Source organism: Rosa chinensis, chromosome 7 (genome assembly GCF_002994745.2).
Source record: "Rosa chinensis cultivar Old Blush chromosome 7, RchiOBHm-V2, whole genome shotgun sequence".
Taxonomy (NCBI): Eukaryota; Viridiplantae; Streptophyta; class Magnoliopsida; order Rosales; family Rosaceae; genus Rosa; species Rosa chinensis.
The window spans coordinates 22,871,261-22,879,112 of NC_037094.1; the positions used below are offsets into that span (position 1 = coordinate 22,871,261).

The 7,852-nt window shown below is 36.4% G+C and overlaps 1 long non-coding RNA gene across 6 annotated transcripts; it reads left to right on the plus strand.

Moving 5' to 3' along the window:
• The first annotated feature begins 2,110 nt into the window (after nt 1-2,110).
• LOC112179577 lies at nt 2,111-7,797 on the plus strand. Of its 6 annotated transcripts, none has more exons than XR_005802710.1 (7): nt 2,111-2,834; nt 3,338-3,401; nt 3,570-3,636; nt 4,432-4,509; nt 5,032-5,098; nt 5,936-6,057; nt 6,483-7,797. It is a non-coding gene; the product is annotated as an uncharacterized LOC112179577 (long non-coding RNA). The 6 variants fall into 6 exon arrangements; XR_005802707.1 differs by lacking the exon at nt 5,032-5,098 and adding an exon at nt 5,355-5,501; XR_005802709.1 differs by lacking the exon at nt 5,032-5,098 and adding an exon at nt 5,355-5,437.
• Nucleotides 7,798-7,852: the final 55 nt, after the last annotated feature.

Sequence of the window (7,852 nt, forward strand, 5' to 3'; positions counted from 1 at the left end):
ACAGGAAAGACGAAGGCGGTCCGGTCTAGAGAACTGACGGCTGAGTGAGGAGCGAGGATCGCCTGTTCTGGGTGAGCATCGATCTCTGGTTGTTGGGCAACGGAGCTGAGCGAGCGAGGATCGCTGGTTCTGGGCGATCTGGAAGTCGACGGCGACGGAGCTCCTGGAAACCGATGGCAACGGTTCTGAATGATTTGAAGACCCACGGATCTGCTTTGATGCAGATAAAGACCGCCGGGTATGTTCTGATGCGGACGAAGAAGGGAATCGGGTCCGATGCAGACGAAGGGGACTGAACTGGAGATGATGTCGCCGAAGTCAAAGAAGAAGACATTGGTCGTTCTTTTGACGGACGCTCAGGACGCAGACAAACGACGATGATAGTAACGTCGTTAAGAGGTGAAAAAAAAAAAAAAAACCCTAACAACGGGGTTCTAACTCCTCAAGTTTGAACAAAAACTAAAATTAAAACAAAGAGACAAAGTCCTTTCGGATCTCTGCTCTGATACCAAGTCAAATATAATGAGATTGAGAGAATGAATTTTTAGATATCTTATAACACCCATTCTGTGGTCGTACTACAACATACTACAACTATTGTGTGCTACTGTACTACGCAACATATATAAGGTAAGTAGTTACAACAATATATTCCCTTGTTAGTCTATTCCTAATAGGGAACTATGACTCACACTAACAAGAATGTGAACTCATCCAAGTCAGTCAAAACAGCAACGCGGGAATTCCCGCCCGGTGTTGATGTCGAAAGCAGAGGACACTTTTGAATCTAGAAGACATGGCGATTAGGGTTTGGGGCGAGAGCTCTTGCTCTCGTTAAAACTTAAAAATGCGTTAAAAAAAAAAAAGAAGCTTTTTTGAGATACCTTAACGTCATTAACTTCTTGGCACCCAATGCTTTGGACTTGAGTATTATTTAAAAAAAAAATGCTTTTGACTTGAGTGATAGCAGTGGTCATTAACTTCTTGATGACATTATTTTATTAATGTGTGATTTTTGGTAAGGAAGCATGTTGCTCGTGGCCAGCTTCGCTGTTTATAATGATCTCGATGTATCGTTAGAAGCGTTGCAATGTTGAGTAATTTAATTGCTGCAAATTGATTGGACAACCAAAGCGAACCTCTCTTCAAAAGTCACATTTAAAATGGGCCCCTTTTTTTCTCTCTGACAAGAAAATGGGCCTCAAGTGTTTCTAAATTTATTTTCTCAAAAAAAAAAAAAAGTGTTTCTAAATTTATAGAACCCAAAAAAGTAATTCTTCAGGTATTCCAATCCTTACAGGAGAAGGAGAGAATTAGTTAGGGTTGCTTTGCCTATAAATAAGCTAAACGCGTACCCAGTCCGTCCAACTCCTCAATTCATTGGAAGATTTGAAGGAGATGAAGGTCGACGAGAGACGGTTTTTTAGCAGCGGCGTATATCAAACATTTCCTGAAACAGAACCCCTTCCCTCCGAGCATGAGGCGGACCTGGTTCCGATCAGATTTACGCTGTGGAATTACTTGGAAAGGTTTATTATAAAACATGACGGTCAGCCATTACAAGGTCGACCTCACCGGGAAGAATCAACCCTCTTGAAAGAGGAAGTGATTAGGGTTTCTCTGCCCAGCCTCAAGCTTTCATCTAGGAGACGTGAGCACAGAGAGACCTTGATTGAGATTGTTTCCCGAATTTACGATCATATCCTAGAAGATAGGCTTCGAGCTATTGTTGATGAGATTTTTGAGGTGGTTGATGATGAACGGACCGTCCCCTTGCGGCCTATTAGTGTGAGAGGATCGAACGTGAATTTGAGTCTCTACTGTTCTAGGCCTCTAACGGTTCCAGTCGATACCATTCACCTGCCATTTATTCCTCCTCCTGCATTTAAAACATCACCGGCTTTCGAATCATTGAATTTGGAGAAAGTGGAACTTGATAGTTTGGAAGCTGCAGAGAAATCATGTGTTATTTGCATCGAGGACTTGGAGGCCGGTGTCCAAGTTATCCGCTTGCCTTGTTCGCACCTTTACCATGAACGATGCATCGATCGGTGGCTCAAGAAGCCTAGTCATATATGTCCCATTTGTCGATCTCCGATCTGCCGCAGACTTTAGAAAAAGAGATTAAGGATTCCCCTCTTGGTAGCTAGCTAGGCCATTAAACTGGGTTTCTCTTGTTATTGTTATTTCACTTGTTCTTCTTGATGGAACAGAGTTGTTTTCAAGCTAAAAGTTTCTGGTAGCGCTAAAGTTCATATCACTGTTTGTCTCCAATACTGTATTCGCTTTAGTAATTTGTTTGAAATAACTCGTGTTCATGCATTCTTTTCCTTATTATTCTATATATTCAGCGTCGGTTCACTGTTACACTGTTCTAAGTACAGTGAACAGTCGTTCCAAGTTGGTTTGCTCTCTGTCTTTCCTTTGACTTACGGCCTTGCCATGTCCCCTTAATGTATAAGCAAAATCCCATTTCTTAGTCTCTTCGGGAAGCCTCTATCAACTATCAACTTCCATATTCAATGTTTCGCAGCCATCAAAATCAACAGCAGTGAAAGAATCCGAATTCACGATTGATCTATTTGATCGCTTAGTAATTGGAGCCATGGCTATAGTCTGCGCTTTAAATTAATTTCTCTTTTAAGTTGCTATTTTGTTGTAGAAAGTAGTCAATCTCTTCATGGCTTCTCTGTAAGATGTCTTTGAATTACGTTTCTTGCTTTCAGCTCTTTCCTCAATCTCTTCAGCTACCTGATCATCAATTTTTATTTGTTGTTGTTTTATTCTGAATTTTGCAGGTATCTTGAAGAGATGATTAATTTCTTTTGTTCCAGGTAAATTTCCCTCTCCATTTTCTTCTCCTTTTCAATCAAATTGTGTTTACCAATTGCACAATTATATTTTCCTTTTCATGTCATTGCGATTATGATTTCCATTGGTTTGATTCATTTTTTCTTTTGAAGCTATAATTTCTGTTCAATGAGCTCCAAAGAGATTTAGTTTTGACACTCATCTGATCATTGCTTGGAACATTTACCATAATTGAAATCTACATTTTCGTTTTTGCAATTTTTCTTTTTCCTTCTAAGAATGGGTTGGGTTGGTTTTATTCTAAGAATGACAATTAGTATCACAATAGTGGTGTAACTTTGAATAATATCAAGTTATGAACATATATAAAATGGAACATAAGCAGAGCAAATGAACTGTAAAGACATTTTGGTTGATTTTTTACTTTATACTGTTTGGTACTTTGGTTTAATATGCAACTGATTTGCTATGAATGGGAGAAAAAATGATGGATTAATTTCGTGATTTTGGTCATCTACATTTGCAGGGGTCCATTCAGATGCAATTGTCATGACCGAAACAGAAAGAGGAAGACTTTGAGAAATACAAAGGTAAGGCATGCTTATGCAGATTGCCAATTAAAGTTTGAGTCCTTGAATTGAGGATTTAGTTTTTTTTTTTGTTTTTTTTCAGGTCTGGAAGATTTGGAATTTATATAAAGGGTTCAAACCAAGTGACTCTTCTCTGACCTGTATCTTTGGTTTAATTTGGTTTGTTAGATAAGTTGCCGGAATTGATGCAGAGACAATGAGTTTGGGTACAAGTACAATGGCCAGCAGTGACTAAGTAAGTTCTCATCTTTGATATTTCTCTCCTCCATGATTGGTATAACTTTTAGTTATCTTTTGAACTTCGTAGTTTGTTTCATCAAAATTGGTTGGGTTTGCTGTGAAAGATACTTTGTTTTGTCTCAAGCCCGTAACTATTGAATACTCATATCAAAATTTGTTGGTGTGCCTTGCAGATTGTGTTTTGCAACTTGCAAGGTATGCTAATCAATTTTCAAGTAACATAATAGTTGCTAGGGGAAGAGGGAGAGGGAGAGACTTGGCTGGATATATGCTAAGTGATAGGGGCTTATTTAAGCTTCAAATTCTGGGACTGTAGAGGTTTTTGTATTTCCACCTTTTGATTGTTACTTCTGTTACCATAACTGATAAATTTATCCTGGGATGAGTTTATCCAAACCATGAGTAGTATCCAAAACTTTTCTTATATGCTTGCTGATATTGTTTATTTTTTTAAGAAATTAAGTCAACCCTATAGCTATCTTTGTAATCAGTAAATAATAGAGAGCTAGGGAGGCCAAATGAGATTGTTTTTCTTTTCTATTTAGTAAATTGGTTTCTAATCTTCTGTTTCCTTTTCTTTTTCTTTTTTTCTTTGGGTGCAGGACTATTAGAGATATGATTTTTTTTTTTTTTTTTATTACCTGTTTGTTTGTATTGCATTTTTGTTCCTTTCTGAGTTGAGTGTATTATTGTGGCTATCTCTTGATGTTTTTTGAGTGCTTTTTTTTTTAATCAGGTAAAATCCGTCACTGTACTTTTTACAAGCTCTAATGTGTTGCTTTTCTCTTAGGTTGCTGATAACTTGCTTCATGAAGCCACTAGCAATCTAGAAACTTTGATATTTTTCTCCCAGACCCTTAGAAGCAAGGTAATTCTCTTTCCCTATTGGTGACCACTTTTTTCTTATGTTGCCAGAGAGCTGTTTAAGATTCAATGTTCAAGCTTAGTGAACTTTTTTTTTTTTGGTTATGATGATTGCTATGGTTTAGGTTGTTAGTTCATTTTGTGTCTTTTCCAGTTTTTGGGCAGCTGATTCTTGAGATCGGTTTCTTTTGAAACCTTTCTTTTCCTGTGTCTTTTTTTTTGTTTTGTTGTTTATTTTTTCCCCATTTTCTTTTTGGTGAAGAAAGAATGAGTATATTGGCTTTCAGGTGTCAAAATATTATAAATTCTTCTTCTGTTGATATAACTAAAGTGATTTCCTTAGTTCCATCCACAGAAGATGGCTTATTTTCAGCTTTGATTCCATTACCTCTGTTGTTCATTGGGTAGCTGCATAAAAACTATCAACCTGGAGTAGTAAATGGGTTTAATTGATGTTTTGGGGATGTCTAATAAGTTAAATATTGACAAAACGATTTCAATCATTCTTCGCTTTGGTATGCTCTAGAATGTTATGCATTCCCATATTTGAGGAAGTTTGGAGCAATGTTCAGAAACTTGCGATGAGAGTTTAGGTGAGACATTCTACACTGAGGTTATGAATACTGATGTCGAGTCAATTATTTTCAGTTTTTGTTTTACAAAGAAGCATAGAAATGAGGTTTCAAGTCCTTTGCAGCTTGGACATTGGAGTATTCAGATAATAACACTGAAAATTGTATAGTCAGCAACAATTTTTATCTCTAGATTTTAATTGTTACTCTAGATGCCAGGAAGAATAAAGTTCCAAAGCAAACATTTAAATTTAACTTTGATTTTCTTGCATTGCAGCCTGTGAAAAGCCCAGTAATTATCTACGGTGATATTGATGGACAATTTCATAATCTTGCTGAGCTTTTCCGTAATGGGGAAAAGTATTTGTTCTGATTTGAGCTATTTAGTTCTACTTATGTTTGGTCCAAATGAGGGATTTTATAGGTCAGATTTGTTTGCGAAGAGATGTTATTCACATATGAATATATTTGAAGAGTAAAATTTTGTAGTTGACTTAATTGATTCTTCTGAGCTACATATAGGCTGACAATTTTGAGGTCCATTTTCTGCCTAATCGTTCGTCAATCATGGCCTTATGACAAAGGACAGTTGCTTAGTTAACATGCATTCATGTTTAAAATGCATGAGTTTATGATTTGGAGCAAGTCCATATTTAGTGCTTGAGATTGTACCTGATATGATTTCGGTTCTTGGTATGGAAAAGTTTAAACATTTTGAATCCATTGAATTTTTGTAATCAAATTCTTTTAACTTTCCTTCATATATAGAGCTTACTGGTGTTTTAGCTTAGAGTTTGAAACTTCCCCCCTTCAGATATATCTTTCAATCTGAATGGTATCGATGGTTTTGTTGGTTAGGGTGATATAAGAAGATTATAATCCAAAGAACGTACCAGTTCTGCCATGGATATGAAGCCCAATTGACGTCAACGCCTTGGAAAAAAAAAACCCCTCTCTATTCTGCCTTGACCTGACCCCAGGTAACAAACTGAACATGTGGTTTTTTGGTTTTTTCTTTTTTTCTGTGAAATTTTTGCAGGTATATAGTTTCATTTCAACGTACTGTCTCCTTTATTTCTGCATCATTACATTGAAGGCATTTGCCAAAAAATATTTCTGTACAACCACATCCTATCGAATTGAAGCATAAAAGTAATTGTATTTGTCTTCCTCCTGATTCTAACCTCATTAGTGATGTCAAAGTGAAGAATAAGTCTCAAACAAACTCTGTTTTCGAGATAATCAAAAGGGTTAATTCTTCTTCTTCATTTTTTGTTGTTGCTTTTGTTTTCCACATATAAGTGTTCATTCATTGTCTTTATGTGAATATCCCTTTGGTTTTGATGTCCCATTGCAGCTGTATCTTCAAAGTTGTTCTTATTTTAAGGATTTACTCTTCTTGCAGGTTGGTCTGAAAGACCCCAAAACAAAACCAAAAAAACAAAAAAAAAACAAGAGAAGAGAACAGGGGAAGAAGGGGAAGAAGAAGAAATTCAGAAGAAGAAACAAAAGTGGAGAAATGAAGAAACTAAAGAAAAGAAGAAGAAGAAGAAGAAGAGAGAGATAGAAGGAAACAAGAGGCAAAGAAGAGAGGTAGAATTTTTACATTGAAGCTGCTCAGATCCATCATTTTGTTTACATATCATTTCTTTGGAAAAAATGATGTGGCTTTGCTGAATGTTTATTTACTGTTAGTATTCTTAATAGTTCATATCTACTCTCTTCAACAGAACTGCATATCTAGGGTGCCAAAATGAAAACCAATCGACTCTTCACAAATAATTCAGAGTCTAGCATGTCTTTCTTCTCAATGAATTTAGTACGTATAAAATTCAGGAAACAAAGAAACCTGCAACATAGCGCGGGTCTTTTTGCTAGTAATATTAGAAGACCGATAATTTCACCTTGTATCTAGAACTCTCTCTCTTTCACACAGAATGTCTCTTATAATTCTATTTGCACCTTCTTTCTCTCTTTCATTCACTCACAAAGCTAGGGATTAGTATTGCTCTGTTTCCGAGCTAGGGTTTGTTGTTGTAATGTGCATATGTGGCAAAGGAAGAGAATCGTTCTTATCTTGCTGTTCGTGTTTCAAAAGTGACGATGGTGGTTTTCATTAGAATTTATTGATTATTCAGATGCTGAAGGTTAAAGTCATTATGATCTAGAGAAGGACTAAAAAGGGTTTAGGTTACAATTGATGTTAGATAGGGTTGAAATAACTGCAATGAAAAAATAAATAAATAAATAAAATCAGTTTACGAAGCCATTGGAAGTCACCTGTGTCTTTATGGGCAAAATTTAGGTAGGTTTTGTTTTGGCTGATTTGATACAGAATTTTAGTGCTTGACCTCTCATCCAACCTCAGGTAGTTCCTTATTGAGTAATATTTTGCTTCTAATGTTCAAATGGCCTCTGAATTTGTATCGTTCAGGTTTTGAGCTCTTCGTAAGCTTTTTCCTAATTGGCATCTGTGGTGCTCTGATCTAGCTCGGTGTTACTTTGGCTATGATTGTATGCTTTATACCACTCTTATGGTTACAAGCTAGGTTTTGGAGCGAATCGGGACATAATGAGGTCCTAACCGGAATATATATGTAATACATATCACTGAGTTTGCATAATGTAATGGAAACTGGTGATTATATCACTAGTAGTCCAGGTAGTCAATGTACAAAAACATAATTTTTTTATAGTCCAGGCAGTAGTTATTCACATTCTTGGTTAAGTATTTTCTTCTGTTATAGTATAATGTTGTTCTTCCAACGTACTTAT